At 36.4% G+C, this 17,225-nt stretch overlaps 1 protein-coding gene and 1 non-coding gene across 4 annotated transcripts in view; both read right to left on the bottom strand.

Moving 5' to 3' along the window:
• HTR2C (5-hydroxytryptamine receptor 2C) overlaps positions 1-17,225 on the bottom strand; it is a 254,308-nt gene that overhangs the window by 192,970 nt on the left and 44,113 nt on the right.
• LOC146394755 (small nucleolar RNA SNORA35) lies at positions 16,789-16,917 on the bottom strand. The gene has a single exon (XR_014835942.1). It is a non-coding gene; the product is annotated as a small nucleolar RNA SNORA35 (small nucleolar RNA).

Below are 17,225 nucleotides of genomic sequence, written 5' to 3'. Positions count from 1 at the left end.
TGAGGATCTGGGAGAACAGTGTTCCAAAAAGAACATCAAGTGTAAATGGCTTAAGGTGGGTGTGAACCACTGTGGCCAGGGAATAGTGAATGAATTATATAAGAAGAAGCTAGAGAGAAAAACCTGGGATTCTATCATTAAGGTGTTTCAAGTCATGATAAAGTGTTGAGGTAAGAAGGCACTGAAAGGTTTTAAGCATGCTGTGTTACAGTGAACTAAAAAACCAATCTTTAGAGTTACCCAATGACTTCTGAATCCACTTAAATACCCTCATCTGACTATCACCTGGGTTCCTTTTACTTTGTAAATAATCTGCAAATCAGACTTTAGGATTTCCTTTTATCTCTGTTTAGTAAGCATTGATTAGTTGTTTATATTATACTTTGCAATAGAGTTAACAACTGACATTAAATTTAGTCAACTTAGAGATCTATGCCATCCATTTTGCCTCATTGTCCAGATCTGCCAAAGTGATAGGGATGGAGTAGGCACAGGTAGTTGTAGAAGTCCCGATAAAGGACCACAGTTAAAGACAAAAATTTAGGGGACTTTGGGAGATCACTGTAAGTTAATAAGTTGCTCAAAAAAGTCATCAGAACAAGGCAGACTTGCTTAACTAGTGGAGGTGCGATAATTGCCTCAGGTCATTGGGTGGGGGAAAAGGATGAGGCAAGCATTCAGATTCAGACCTAGGGCAGGAGTTTGAGGACTGCCCTTCTGCTGATTTGAATACACACCTTACTTGATATCAAGGAGGAGCTAGTAAAGGAGGAGCTGGTCTTTTCTGACCCCCATTCCCCTTGGGAGATAAAATTGTAGCCTACTGGATACACAAGGCAGAGCTTCCGTGCCTGCCAGCTTGCATCTCTCATAAGCATTCTATCCTATTAAAATCTATTTCTAGCCCATCACTTTGTCTCTTGCTGAATTCTTTCTGCGCGGAGGCATAAAGAACCTGAACCTCAGTAAGTCCAGACATCGAGCGAGTGCTAATTTAAAATGAGGGTTCAAGTCCCAATCTGGGTTTTGGCTGGGTTCGAGTCCTGGCACGTGGATTCAAATCCCAGTTCACGTTCTGGCTAGGTTCAGGTTGCTAATGCTGTCAGTTTCAAAAGGAGACTGACATATCAGTCCTGTGCTATTTCCATTTCATAGAAAGTCATGTAAAATGACAAAGCCACTTAGTATGTGGATAAAACTGTGTTTCCTACTTCATATCTGTCATTCAATGAGGAAATGATAGAATGATGATCTATTGATATTTTTAAAAACCAAAGAGGAAAGCCTAAAGACTATCTTTGCTTTTCTCAGGTTATTACAGCTACACCTAAAAGCCTGTTGACATCCTCTCCCCTCCCCCACCCATGCCCTGCCTATGAAAAAAAACAAAGTATTCATTCAGAGAAGAATGCAATTTACAGTACAATAAATACTGTGTTTCTCCATATTAAAAGAAAGATTGCTGTATCATATTGTATCAGGAATAATCAAAATAAATTAGTCATCAGGAAAAAACCCCACAAGAATAAAAACCACTGTTTGCATTGTTGGCCAATAGCCAGAAATGACAAAATGGGCTCCCAACTGTTAATATTTTTTGCATAATATTTAGATAGTATTGAAAAAAAAAAAACAATTCGATAATTAAAAATAGGATATCCTCCCAAATGCTAGAAAAGAGTATTAGGAAGTATAGATTTAGTATATAATTGTCATGATCATACGTGGAAAATATGTACATGAAATAATTGGAAAAATACAGAGAATATAATGCCTGCATATGAACTGATGCACTACAATGCCCTTAGAGTGAGGACTCAGGGGAGGAAAACTTGCCACCCCAAAATGTCTCTTTGGCATGCAGATTATTTCAAGGTGAAAATAATCATGGCCTAAAAGACGCAGGAAGAAACTTTGACCTTCCCCCCAACTGCCTAAAAGAATTTAGATAGCCTGTTTCCAGATTAGAGCTGTCACCAGAGATATCTGCAAAAAATATGGACTAGGTGGGGGTGAGGATAGGGGTGGTGTAACTGCCTGGAGATCAGAGTCCACTCTGTATCCCATTGTTTCTGCATGGCCCAGTAAATATTTATTTACCAAATATTTTGCTTCTCTATCTCCATGTTAATTGTCTTCCTCCCCTTTGAACTCCTACCTCCAGCATCCTCTTTTGTCTTTAGCTGAAGACAGTACTTAAGTTGGTCTCTTGGGCCATCTCAGGAAGTTATACTTGTTAATAAACTTCTTAATCTGTCTTTTATTAAGGGGTTCTCAACTAAGAACTCAGAATGGTAGAGGGAAAATTATTTTTCTTTTTCTATGCAGATTACACTGTTTTAAGACACCTCTGTCTTGGCACATGCTTTTTTTGGTCTGGAATGACCTATGACCCTTTCCATACTTGGTCATCTCAGAGTCATGACAGAGTACTGCTGGATATCATGTCCTCTGCAAAGCCTGTTCTGACAGTGCCAACCATTCCCTTTTCTAGATTACTTGTAGACTTCATACTTATTCCATCGCCTTCATACCATTTTACTTTGATTACTTGCACATTTCTGCACATTTCTGATGTCTGCACATTTCTCTCCTCTATGAGACTGGAAGCAGTTAATTAACAACAAATATAAAAATCTTTTTTGGGTTCCCAATACCTGGCATAGTGCCTGGCACACAGTAGGCATTTAGTTGTGAACTGAAGTTTGGCACTTGCCATCAGCCTCTACATGAACCATTGCAGCTATCAACCCACAGCCCCCCTGAGTGGAGTCCAGGGTGGAGACCAGGAGTGAGGCACTCTGTGCTCTGGGAAAAACTGGAAGAACAGGCCTTCAGATAGTCAGATATTTTTAGGAGAAGATTTTATGTGCCCAACTCTTGCATCTCCTCATATCTAGAAAAACACTAAAAGCCTTCACGGTGATGACTGCTCCTTGAGACTGGTAGTAAACTTTTGTCAAATGTGTGTGTGCTGCGTGCACCCCCCCCTCCCCTTTATCCTATCCTGATGTGCCCCCTTTTCCTCCTTGGGTGGTATTTCAGCCCGGTCTGTAGTTAAGGATAAAGAATGTCACGGTCATCTGTAAATGCAGTTACCTGCAAGGGTGAGAGCCAGTGAGTCCTGCAGGCTGTGAAAACTCAGGATACCGGCCCTGATAGCTGAGGTGCATGTCAAAGGAATGATTTCAGTGAGCCCAGGCCTCTTCGGTTCCTGCTTCCTGCCCTTTGTTGCAAAAACTTCTATATATCCTAACTCCTCCCTCACAGGCTTGGAGTGGTTTCTTGGGGCTACCTGAGGTGCTGTCTCCAGGGCTTAAGTCCTAATTTTGCCCCAAATAAAACTTAACTCTCAATTTTCAGGTTGTGTATTTTTTTTAGTCAACATAGTGAACTGTTACCAAACTCAACCATGCTAAGCAAACTACCTGCAGATACCTGAAACTGAGGAAAATGGAAATGCTCATTTTACAATAAAGAGTAAAAACTTTTTTTCATACTGGAAAATGAAAATCAAATCATGTTGGCAAAATATTTTTTTTGTTTTTTGTTTTTTAAAACATTGTTTTTTGATATAGAGTTATAGATCTATAGATTCTAAAATAATATGGACTGCCTGGAGGAGTGTGTGTACCTTAGAAAACTTGTACTTCTGGATGGAAAAACAGGTGTGCAAAGGACATTTAATATTATTTTTCTAAAGCAAATTAAACTTACTATTTGGATTCAGGAAAAATTGTAAAGTCAGTTTAAATTTATTATAGCTCCTTAAGACAGAAACTGGAACCTAAAGACAATTTACCCTTCATTAGCAAATACCTGGTATGCACTAAATATAAAACGTTCAAATATATGGTGAAATCAAAGATGCCTCTATGAATATACCAAAAATTAAATATTATTTGAATAACTTTAATAACCTAGAGAATTCTAACAATTTCAATCAATATTTGTCATTGAATAAGATCTTAAATTACTTCTCTGAATATAAAATTTAACTAAATTATCCAATGTTTATTTCTTCAATGATCTAAAGATGAGCTGCAGTGAATCTGAAAACATAAATAACATACATAAATTCTTTAATATTCTCTAGAATTATTTTTTAAACAAGTGTAAAAATCCTTGGAACATCTGATTATCCATGGAAAAGAAGCAATCTCATCTTTTGTGGTGAGATTAATATTCACAAACCTGATTTTCTGTTGTCCTGTTTTCCATCTCATCCACAATCATCATCCCTCCTAGATTTCTTACATTTTGTAATAACTCTCTGTTTGTTTTCTAAAAAAAAATCTAGTGACTAATAAAGGTCATTCGGAAATAATCTATATTTACCACTTGTCACAACATTTTTTTTTCACTATTAAATTTGATTTATTGCCCTGAAATTGCATAAACCACAACTTTTGGCATTTTTATAATCCTGCTTTTTGCATTCTTATCCTATACAGTACATACACATGCTTTCAAGTGTATTACACTTGGTTGTCTGATTTTAATTAGTTCTTCAAGAGTCCCTTGAAACTTTCTTAAATTCTCTTGACTTTGCTCTTTATACTTTTGAAGTCAGCTTCCAACTAATTAGGGCAGCTTTTTTCCTTAAATCTTTGTCATTCATTCATGATCTTGTTTTTAAATTTTTTTCCCCTATCCTTCCATCTCTCCCGTTTCCCCAGTGGATCCCCAGGGGAAGCTGCTGACTGTTTCTCAGGCTTTTTATTGTATTTTCTCATATTCATTATTTTCTCCTCTATGGAGCTATTGCCTTCATGCTGTTTTCCTAAGGCACTTTTTTCTTTACAAGAGTCCCAATGTATCTCTTTTCTTCTATAGTTTTCATTCCTGTCACACTACCTGATATTTATATTACTTTTCCTCCATTTCTTCCTGAGCTTCCTTATATTTCCTCCCCTCTCTTTTGTAATTGTTAAGTGGCTTTTCAGAATTCTTTTGTCTCCCAAAACAATAGAGGTATTAAATGCTGCTTTTTCTTAGGCTTTTTCTGTAGGCTGTTTTCAAGCGTCTTTCCCCTCCAATTACTACTCTCAGTCCCTTCCTGAAAAATGCTTTATTCTGGTTCTTTCCGCCTGAAATGCTTTTCATAGAGAATCCATTTTGGGGATTATTTGAGCCACCATTCTCTGTTGACTCACCTTCTCCTCAAAGTATGTCTGGCCCAAACCCTGAGGCCCTCAGACACTTATATCATGATTATGGACTAAGCACAGTTAAGAAATTCAGCATCGAGGACTAAAACTTCATTTCTATGTTCTCACTTTTCATTTATTTCTACAATATGCTGGGCACCAATTTTTAATACTTTCAGCTCTAAGAAAAGAATCAACTCAAAGCCTCTAGCAGTACTTATTTTATTAGTAAGGGCATGTTAGTCTTACTGACAGAGGTTCAAGTACCAAAACCTTCAGATCCCATAAGCAGGTGATAGGCCAACTTAATAAACCATTAAATAAGAACAGCATACCTAATTTTTAATAATGAAATGATAATCTGATTAAAGTGTTATGGGGAAAAAATTAAAGGGGAACGACATAGTGTGTTAAAAAAGAAACAACAAGCCCCAAATGGAGTTACTTATGCTAAGGCCCATGTCAACAAACCAAGACTTAATACCTAACCTAATTACAGTTACAACCACCCCCAGAAATGTAGTCTTAACTGGTCAGTTTGGAATTTTCCAGTCAAAACCAATAAGGTAACTACTGCCACATAGTCTCCTTTTGTCAGATCTTTAAAATTTACTCAGTTGAATTTTGTTTTTCAACTAGTAGTTCTAGTAATGCTCCTATGCGAATCCAGGAGGCTCATGAGGTTTTATAGACAGTTTCCATGCACATAAAATATAACTTGCTTGATAAAAAGTCAGTTACATGTAACTTCTCAGAAACATATCTATTGCCTAAAATAAAGCAAATTCACATTTATCTCCCATTAGCTACACTGATTTTTTAACAATTTCTGCTATTCAGTTAGGTAAGTACACAAGCTCCCAAACTGTTCCACTAACTATAATTGGAGTTGCAATATATAGCAAGGGAATAAACCTCCAAAAACACTGGCCCAAAAATTTAAATCTAAAATCTGCTTTCTTTACACCTTATAGAGCAATTATTTTTTGGTTGGTGCTTTGAAGGATTGTTTTTCTCTACAAGACTGAAAACTAACAGAAACTATTTTTGTTTTGTTTAGCAGCAAATTGCATAAAATTGAGCCAGCCCAATACAATGACAGTAATTAATAACTGTCAGCCCATGCAAATAGCTCTGTTCTTTTTTTTTCTTTTTTCTTTTTAGGGCTGCTCCTGTGGCATATGGAAGTTCCTGGGCTAGGGGTCAAATTGGAGCTGCAGCTGCTGGCCTACACCACAGCTCATGGCAACACTGGATCCTTAACAGACTGAACCCACTGAGTGATGCCAAGGATTGAACCCACATCCTCATGGATACTAGTTGGGTTCTTTAACCCACTGAGCCACAACAGGAATTCCAATTCTGTATTCTAATTAACTTGTACTTTCATAATTTCTTAGCAAAGTTTCTTCACACTCTGAGCTTTGTCCTGTTAAAACTGGCTAATCTTTTTTGGCTACATCCATGGCATGTGGAATTTCATGGGCCAGAGATCAAACCCATGCCACAGCAGCAATCCAAGCAGCTGCAGTGACAACACCAGCTGTGCCACAAGGTAACTCCTAACTTTGGTTTTGCAAAGAGAAAAAAACCTCAGATCAAAGGCTGTACTCCTCCCTGTTCCTACCTGTACTATTTAGGTTAAATCATCCAATTTATCTGTGGTTCATATTTTCATTTTTTAAAAAAACCAAGACGTTAATAAATAATATGTGAAGGCTGATGGTGAGACGTCTGTATTAAAAACCGCAGCATATCCATTAAAGAAGACAAAGTAGAGAACTCAATGTAATCAATACTGCTTCATCCATTTCTTGGACTCAAATAAGTAATCTAGCTTTTAGGGCTCTTATGAACGCTAAAAGACATGTGATGTTCTTTTAGATGCTCTGTAAACAGTAACAGCTAATTTATTCAGAAATCTCACTTACATAGAACAAAATTACACACAGAAAGGAAGCAAAGGTTATATGGTATCACAAAGTCACATTCACTTTATTAATAATAACATTGTTTCTCCTTTTAAAAAAATCATGTCTCCTATTTTCTAATTATTTTCTTAGAATATGGGTTCTGTTTTGCAAAATTCATTGTTAAATTTCTTTTTCACCATTTGCTCATCAACAACACCAAATGCAAAAGTTGGAAGTCAATGATCAAATCAGGGTGGTGGGCTAAAATTTATTGTTAACAAGAAAACAAATATGTGTGTCAGGAATAAACTGAAAATTCATTAGCAGTCTAAGAAATCTTCCTATAAAAAACTAATTTGCAATTATACCTTAATAAAAAAGAAAAAATCAAAAATAGTATCAACAGATAGTGTTTAGGATCTAATAAAACATGACTATAAAAATCTACTAATGTTCTAAAAGGAGATATATATGTATATATACATGTGTGTATAGATACAGATAAACATGGATTTGTGTAGATGTAATTTTGTTATTGGATTATGTAGCAGACATCAGGTGTTTTTGATTTTCCAATATTTCCTCCTCCCTTCTTTTGGGGAACTCTACTTTCCCCAACCAATACAGTTCTGCGGAAGCTCCCTCCTCCAACCAGAGGGGGCTACTCTATCAGTCTGGGTCTGTAATAATACCTCAGCCTCTTGGTCATGCCAATGATCCTAGGGACAATGATTTGATCCAAATAAGCAGGTTGATAGTCCTTCCCAATTTTTCCAAGTTGGAAATTAAGGGGAAGTATTCTCAGCTTTCCTGGCTGATCATCTGTAAGGATGGGTCTCTAGAGATGATAATAGTCACATTTCCTGACACACAGAACAGTTTAAGAGAATGAGGCTAGCACATGGACAAAAGCTGAAATAAGAAATGAAAGAATGAAGAAGGAAGCAGTTATGACAACTTTTCAAATTCTAAGATGCCATCAATTCCAAGTCCTGTACTCCCTACTACCTTATTTTAGTTTGGATATATGAGCTGAGCCACTACCTTTGCCAGGTTTAGTTAAGATGGTTGGAATTGTATTTAAAAAAAAAAAAACTAATTTACATAAAACTGCTGTGGTTCAAAATCCTAAATTATAACATCATACACTTTTCTAAAGAAACTCAGAAGGGAGTGCCCGTCGTGGCGCAGTGGTTAACGAATCCGACTAGGAACCATGAGGTTGCGGGTTCGGTCCCTGCCCCTTGCTCAGTGGGTTAACGATCCGGCGTTGCAGTGAGCTGTGGTGTAGGTTGCAGACGCGGTTCGGATCCTGCGTTGCTGTGGCTCTGGCGTAGGCCGGTGGCTACAGCTCCGATTGGACCCCTAGCCTGGGAACCTCCATATGCCGCGGGAGCGGCCCAAGAAATAGCAACAACAACAACAACAAAAGACAAAAAAAAAAAAAAAAAAAAGAAAGAAACTCAGAAGCTATAAAAAGCTTATCATTTTGGTATAGTAACCTCGTACACAAAATAAAAACCAAGAAACAACCATTAAAAGCATAAGTAAATACATAAACAATAAAAACATGCAAAATTAAATACTCCCCATTTACTACACTGAATGGCATCCACCATGTTATATATAAAATACTAACTTGTATATTCCCACAGTAGCTTCAAAATAAGAAGTTTCCTTAGGTTTTTAAAAAGTTTTGACATAGATATCACATAATATTAATACAAATATTCAGTTAAAATTCTGTTTAAATTGTATTATTATTATTATTATTTTGCTTTTTAGGGTTGCACCTGCAGCTTATGGAAGTTCCCAGGCTAGGGCTTGAATTGGAGATGCAGCTGCCAGCCTCTGCCACAGCTACAGCAATGTGGAATCGGAGCTGCCTCTGCCACCTACACTACAGCTCACAGAAATGCTGGATCCTTAACTCTCTGACAGACCAGGGATCAAAACCTCATCCTCATGGATACTAGTCAGGTTTGTAACTTGCTGAACCACAATGGGAACTCCCTGAATTGCATCTTTTTTCATTTAAGGTACAGTAATAAGACCTAAACTATGAAATTTAGACTTGATATTTCCAAAGGTGTATACCTATTAATGCAGTTTATTTTATTATTGCCTGAATGAAGTCTACCGCTTGATGTAATGGCATAATATATAATGCCATAATATTCTTTTTCAATGAACTGTGTTCATTATCAGCTACTGGGAAATAGACACACTTTGTTCTAGAGAGTGATTTGAACTTTATTGTGGAAAAAAAGTAAAATGTTGAAAGCAGTTACTGAAAGGAAATGTTTTCCCTTGTTGAAACTTATATGAACTACCACTTGCATCTAGCCAAGCCTGGAAAGACAGGAATTTTTTTTTTTTTTTAATTTCTGAAGTTAATCAATTAGGAAAAAAAACCCTTCAATATAAGAGCTAGTCAGAAAATCACTCTCAGCATTTCACAGAATTGGTTCTTCACCTTTAAATGAGAATATACTAAGTTATCACTATGCTTGTCATTGGGTGTACATTTTATCATTGCAACTTTATAGTCTGTGAACAACACATGGCTTAAATATTAATTGTACTGTTTAGAAGAAGAGATGACATGTGAAAAGTATCTTGCATTTCAAAAATTTAAATTTCAAAACATAACTGCTTTGTTCTACCTTGAGGAGTTTGAAAATAAGTCTCTGTTCTGCAAAAGTTCTCAATCCACTGATTACAATCACCTGGTCAATCTCGTATCCCAAGGAAATCAATCGTAGTGACAGTTGCCACTCTGGCCTCCTCCCTGTATTTTCTAAGCATGGAGGAGGACAAGTGAGCACCTGCCTCCTAGATTTTAGATTGAAAATATTCCTTGAACAAATCAGGATTCTTTATATGATGATGACAGAATACAACCTTCTGGAAAAGGCTTGGACTCCCCTAACAGATGGGTCTATATTCTGATCATATGTTTTCCTTAAAAAATAAATTTCTCACAGAATTTGTAAATGGAATTTAACAATATGTACAATTTAATCATCAGTAAATGGCATTTGAGGTATTTATTTCACATGGTTTTTATCACAATAGAAATCAATAAATATGATCAGAATATTCATAGAGCTATTTATTGTAACAGGAGAAGCCATTGATATTTCTTGTCATAATAAAAATAATGTACCAAATGAATATTCATTTATGGAGCTGCTTAAGTAAAAGCAAAACCCAAAATATTAAAGATCAGTAAGGATATTCATCCTTCCCTTAGAATATTATTGAAACAGTTGACATAGTAGTATATAATGTAATGAGATAATATTACATAATGGCCAAAGGCATATTACAAATAATCACTTTTAAAGTTGTATAAGAATTCCATTTACAGGGAGTTCCCATTGTGGCTCAGTGGAAACGAACCTGACTAGTATCCATGAGGATGCAGGTTTGACCCCTGGCCTTGCTCACTGGGTTAAGGATCCAGCGTTGCCACAAGCTATGGTGTAGGTCGCACCTGCAGCTCGGATCCTGAGTTGCTGTGTCTGTGGTGTGGGATGGCAGCTCTAGCTCCGATTTGGACCCTCAACCCCTAGCCTGGGAACCTCCATATGCCGTGGGTGCAACCCTAAAAAGAAAAAAAAAAAATCCATTTACAACGTATTTGATCTCTATGTTTACTAACAGTTAGGCCCAGGGAATATCACATCTCATGCCTCTGCATTTCAAAAATGGATCACGACAGATGCTGTGAAAGCCCTATTTGAAGGTATTAAAACTGACAAGCTTGATCCTTAAATTATGAATTTCTATATTGTATTGAACTGTCTGGCTATCTTGTTGCTGCTTCTCAACTTTGTTCTTAATACGCGGTTCAGGAAATGATTAGGTTCACATTAGTTCATCTGAGAAGGAGCTGCCCATTTCTGAGATTCTGTAAGTAGTTTTGTTTTGAAAAATCAGTGAAACATTCCATTTAATCGATCATTCCCTTCTACATTAAAAAGACAAAGTATATTAGATTCCAGATATAAGAGATATCATATGGTATTTGTCTTTCTCCTTTTGACTTACTTCACTTAGTATGAGAGTCACTAGTTCCATCCATATTGCTGCAAATGGCATTATTTTGTTCTTTTTTATGGCTAAGTAGTATTCCATTGTGTATACATACCACATCTTCTTAATCCAATCATCTGTTGATGGACATTTAGGTCTGGAATCTAATATACAGCACAAATGAACCTTTCCACAGAAAAGAAAATCATGGACATGGAGAACAGATTTGTGGTTGCCAAGGTGGGAGGAGGGGGAGGGAGTGGGATGGATTGGGAGCTTCGGGTTAACAGATGCAGACTGTTGCCTTTGGAATGGATTGGCAATGAGATCCTGCTGTATAGCACTGGGAACTAGGTCTAGTCACTTAAGATGGAGCATGATAATGTGAGAAAAATGAATGTATACATTTATGTGTGACTGGGTCACCTTGCTGTACAGTAGAAAATTGACAAAACACTGTAAACCAGCTATAATGGAAAAAATAAAAATCATTATAAACGAAAAAAAAAAAAGACAAAGTAATCTATAACTTTGTTATAGAGTCCAGTCAATTGCTCTGAAGCACTGTGGGTGCAGATGTACCTTCTTACAATGCTTTCTGCCCTAGAAAATTTCATAGCTCATCAGAAAGAGAGTACCCTTCCTTCCAAGTATCTATCTTTCTAAATCTCCACTTAGATTCCTTTCTTTTTGTTCTTACACTTAGCCAGTGCTGGCTTTCTTCAACTGCAATCATACTGTCTTTTAAAAAAACAAATTTGCCTTGCTCAGAGTCTCAGCTTTTTGGATTATCTACAACTGGTTAACCCTTCAGATCTCAGTGTGAGTTAACATCTTAATTTTTCTTCTCTTGTTTTATGCCTGCCCCCTTCCAAAAGCTCTATAAGGTGTCACCAATCTCCAGAAGTTTGGGAATGAGGCATCGAATTTGGATCATGCTCTTATTTTGCCAGAGCAATGATTGAACACACACACACACACAGAGAAAATGAATAGGGGTTTGAATTGTGTTTACTTCTATACCACCAAATAACTGAAGCCATTTTCAAATGAAATAATCTACTTTCAAATTTGGCCTTAATTTTAAAACAGACTTAGTTAGAGATATCTGTGCGTTAATATTTCAACACATTGTCAAGTGATTCCATATGCCTTTTGCTTTTGCTCTCCCTATGCTCACCACTGCCCCCCCCCCCCCCCCCGTGCACAGCTTTAGTCAGAAGTTTTCTAAGTTTAAGTATTTTGTAAATCAAGGGGTAGAATAGTCTACTATGACTGGCAGAATTTTAAAAACATGACTTAAAATTCTGAGCAGTGTATCTGAAAAGAGATTCCAAATGATTTACTTACGATCTATTTTAGGTTCCTATCAGTTTTCAGCTGTTCATATTTCTGATTTAATGATTTATATAGTTGCTTTAGTACATTTACAGATTTAAATGTACAGGAGCATGTATTTCTGAAAAAAAAATGCACTGAAAATTTAAAATTTTCAATGGGACTACCTGGAAAGCTAGTAGAAATTTCTTAGCACTTGGAATTCATTCGGAATATTTTCCTGAAAGGACTTCAGTTTTCTGTTCTATACTGAACCATGCAAAAAAGTAAGGGGAAACCCCTTATAGCAACATTTACACCATTCTATATGTACAGGTATAATCTGGAGAAAAAAAATACCCCTCAGTTCTAAATCTTAATAATTTGCTTTCTTTAGAGCAGTCACTTATTATCAAACCCTATTTTAGCTCCTATTTTTTCTGACACCTCTGCTTTTCATGCAACTATATAAAATCTTGACTTCTCTCCTTCTCATCCCCTACTGGGACTATGACCATTTATCCATTTATCTCTTTGAATTTCCACAGGGCTTACTGCCTATACCACATATTTGGAATTTTAATACAAAGAATTGTGGATTATTTTGCAATGATTTCATGTGCATTTCTTTTGTCATTAATAAGTCTGCATGTTCCTCTGGGTAAGGGACATTTGCTTATAGTTCTTTCATGTAGCTCAGCACATAACTCTTAGGTTTATATGGATGCAGAAGAAATAGAAGAAGCATGTAACAGCGTACAAATTGGGACACTTTTGAGAGTCAAAAAAGTATTCATATTTGTTCATTAAGTGTAAACTGTGACTATCCTGGGCAACTGACTTTCTCAACACATGTTCAATCAGGATCATTCACTGCTCATTGTAAAACTATGGGGTATTGTTTATAATTTACCTTATTATACTGAGTTGAATTATTTCTAAAGAAGTAATCGCTGAAAAATCATAAACATTGTGGAATTCTACTGAATACGCGTATGCATGTTTTGTTTGCTTACAAGTCATTATGAATGTTTCCACACAACAGTCAGTTGTTGCTTTAAAACTGCAAGGATAAAGTTAAGTGCAAAACTTCTGTTGCTTCATTTGTCACCATTCCAATATTGAAAATGTGGCTAAGAGCGAAAAAAATTGTCATTGTCTTTAATTCTTTCCTGATGATAAAACATGAAATATGGCTTTCATGTGGGGCAGGTGAGGCAGGTGCTAGTAGGAGCTACAGACAAAAAGAGCTAAATTTGAAGTTTAAAAATAGATTTAAACAGTCCATTCAAAAAGTATCAAGACACACTATGATTTAAATTTGAGGGGGGGAGATAAAATATGGAGACATAAATAAAGGAAACAAAGTCCATGACAAATTCAGACAATAAATGGCTGAGTAAAATTTTATAGCATTTACCCAACCATCATACTGTGTATTAACTTAATGAAAGAAATCTTTACATTGATTTGTTAGCAAATAATCAAATAAGTTTTTGATATAATTTTCATAATACAAGTATGTATTTTCTCTTCAGATATGTAACAAAGGTTCAGACATCCCAGAAAGAACAGTCCATAGTTTTAATTTATTAGTATTGCCAAATTACAGGTTTAATGATAAAAGCTCCCTGCAGCAGAGTGCATTTTAAGCACTTGAACAATGGCAGTTACACCATCTGCTCCAGATAGAAATTTGCTGTCTTGACAGTAACGAAGGACAAATAGGCAAAACAGATACATCAAGCCAGAAAGAGGGTAAATGCAACAAGGAAAGATGCATTTCCTAGATAAATTGCTTTTTCTTTTGAATACTACATTCTATACTAAAAAACACTTCATTCAACTAGAAGCAGATGTTTATTAAAGAGAATTCATGGTCTTCATTACAAAGAAAGTTTTACATCATAAGAGAATCTAAACAATCATACTCTTCCATCCTCATCATTCTAAATGAAATTAAAGCACACAAGCAGGAAAAAGAAAAGCAAAAATAATTACGTGGGAAGCAAAATAGCATGTTGCCCTTAGGAAAAATGCTGAGAACAGACATTAAGTTGACAGATTCTCACCTGCCCACATGGACTTCCAAGATAAGTCCCTGGACTACATTATTTTAAGAAATTAAATTTTAAAGATCTATTTAAAAACACTCTCTTCACACATCCTGTTATCAGTGTAATATGTGTGTATATGGCTGGGGAGGGATAGAGGGATGTTCAAATAGCATTTATTCTGCTTTAAATAATAAGAGGAAAAATAAAACTCTGTATCATAACACATTCATTCACAAAGTTAGTAGGTCATATGAATGCTCTATTTTGCCATATGTCTAAGAAAGAAGATATTTATGTTCATATTTTTAAGAAGAGGCCAATTTTTGGAGCCTCAAGATAAGAAAGTTTATATAGAAGCACATGGCCCATTTTCTAATTCCATTTTGTATCACTCACATACTTGATGTTCAATTTTTTTTATCTTTGGTTTAATGGTGGTAATAAAGATGGCAGTTGAAAAGTAAAACAAAACAAGACAAAAGTGGGATCTGAATATGGCTGAAAGAAAGAAATTTAAAAATATATACTGTATAGGAGTTTCCATAATGGCTCAGCAGAAGTGAATCTGACTAGTATCCATGAGGACACAGGTTTGATCCCCGGCCTTGCTCAGTGGGTTAAGGATCTGCTGTTTCCCTGAGCTGTGGTGTAGGTCACCTCTTGGACCTGGCGTTGCTGTGGCTGTCATGTAGGCTGGCAGCTACAGCTCTGATTCGACCCCTAGCCTGGGAACCTCCATATGCCATGGGTGTGGCCCTAAAAACAAGATATATATATATATAGTATAAAAAATCTGTTCCTTGCCAATTGTCAGGGGAAAAAAAAGTCACAGTCAACTTCTTTGCAGTACAGATACTGACTCACAGACTTTGGAAAACTTATGGTTTCCAAAGGAGACAGCTCCGGGGGTGGGGGGATGCGCTGGGGTTGTGAGATGGAAATCCTGTGAAATTGGATTGTGATGATCATTGTACAACTATAAATGTAATAAATTCATTGAGTAACAACAACAACAAAAAAACTTATAACCAGCTGAAATGAACCCAGAAAAAAAAGTCAGTTTTTTAAAAATTGCATTTTATATTTCAATCATCAAGAAATTATGTAGTTTGATATATATTTTTCACTGATATACTTCATCCCAATTGTCTGAAAATAGTAAAATCATAATTAGCCACAAGTTGCATACATTATTTTACAATGTTGGCCTGAAGTTAGCCCCAATGTCCTTTTGGACTAAGCGTCCTAAAGACATTTCCTAGGAAGGTAAGTTTACCACCCACGATGTAAACAATAAAAAAGTGTGAGGTCTTATTTCAAAATAATTATTTTTGCTTAAATAACTTACAAATTCATCTCTCCCATATATTAATCTTTTCTGGACTTCAAATGAGTTTTCAGTCTATGTTTTATTTACCACATAAAACAGTGCTACGTTTTATGTGGTACTAAAACTAGGGTATTCAATTTTCTAGAGCTTTCTTCAAGTTCTGGTTATAAGAATTAATGAATGACTTCATAGGTAATTTACATGAGTTTATCCATCAGTGATTATTTATTGAGCTTCTATTTTATGCAAGGCACTGGGCTAGGTGCTGCAATAAGTACTAAGATCTATGGGAACATAAAGTCATTGCTTTTAGCTTACAGCATTGCTAATAAGATAACAAAAATGAATACATAAAATGGGAAACCAGTCATTGCTAACCTGTGTGGTAGAGGGAGAGATTCGCAGAGACTTGAATTTTCCAAGGTATTACGAAAGAAAGAGGGAGCTAGGGTCTTGAGCGTAGATCTAAATTACAAGAAATAACTGGAAAAGAAATCCACCAGCACTAGGTTTAAAGACTGTTATATTATTTATAGGGAATGAAAAGAGTGGGGAAGGCTAGTATGTCAGGAATCTTGTAGGCATGTGTGCAAAAGAAATACACAGGAGCCAATATCTGTAAGATAATTATAATCTCACTTTTGTCTCATCAAAAGCAGAAAATAGCTTATCTCTCTTCTCCTACTAACACTTAATGAGCAATTGTAAATGAAATTTATTTTGTAACGTAATCACCATGACAATATTAGATCATTCCAAGTTAGACTAGACTGAGTCTGAGAGGGTTAATATGAATTGCTAAGAGCTCTACAGCTGGTAAGAATGATGATAATAATGCAGTAACGTTTGCATTTATACAGTACCTGCTCTTAAGCTGATTCAGACATAGTCATCGTTATCTAGTAGTAGCAGATGCTGAGCTGCTTGGTTTGTCTCTCCATCGCTTCACTTTTCTTAGTCAGGGTCCCAGGACCCAGGAGATATGTACCCACCTGCATGCAGGAGTAGCCCACAGCATGACTCTCCCAGCTTTGTGGTGGGATTTGCTTTTGCACTGCTCGATGCCCAGTTGGTCAAAGAGGAGCCCAATGGGTCACTTGCCAGTGCTGCAGACAGTGGAACCAGGGTTGGGACCCTGTGCTTTGTGCCAAAGAACCAGCCTGAATGAGGGAGTGAATAGGAAACCTGAAACACCTCAGGATCCATTGTTTCATTCACTCAGCATGGCTACTGCATACATAGGTCAGCATCAGGTGAAGAAAATGTGAGTTTAGAATCAGGCCAGTCTGAGTTCAGATTCAGGCTCTATCATTCACTAGCTGTGGAACTTTGGAAACTCACTTAAGCCCTCTTGGCTTATATTTCCTCATATCTTAAGTGGGATCAATAACAAGCACTTCATTGACTGATGACTGTT

The sequence above is a fragment of the Sus scrofa genome, chromosome X, assembly GCF_054392235.1.
Source record: "Sus scrofa isolate SSC_HxYL_T2T_F1_AM1 chromosome X, Sscrofa_HxYL_maternal_Yorkshire_Landrace_v2.0, whole genome shotgun sequence".
Taxonomy (NCBI): Eukaryota; Metazoa; Chordata; class Mammalia; order Artiodactyla; family Suidae; genus Sus; species Sus scrofa.
The sequence above is the reverse complement of the archived record's forward strand: the minus strand, read 5'-3'. Positions and strand labels throughout refer to the sequence as shown.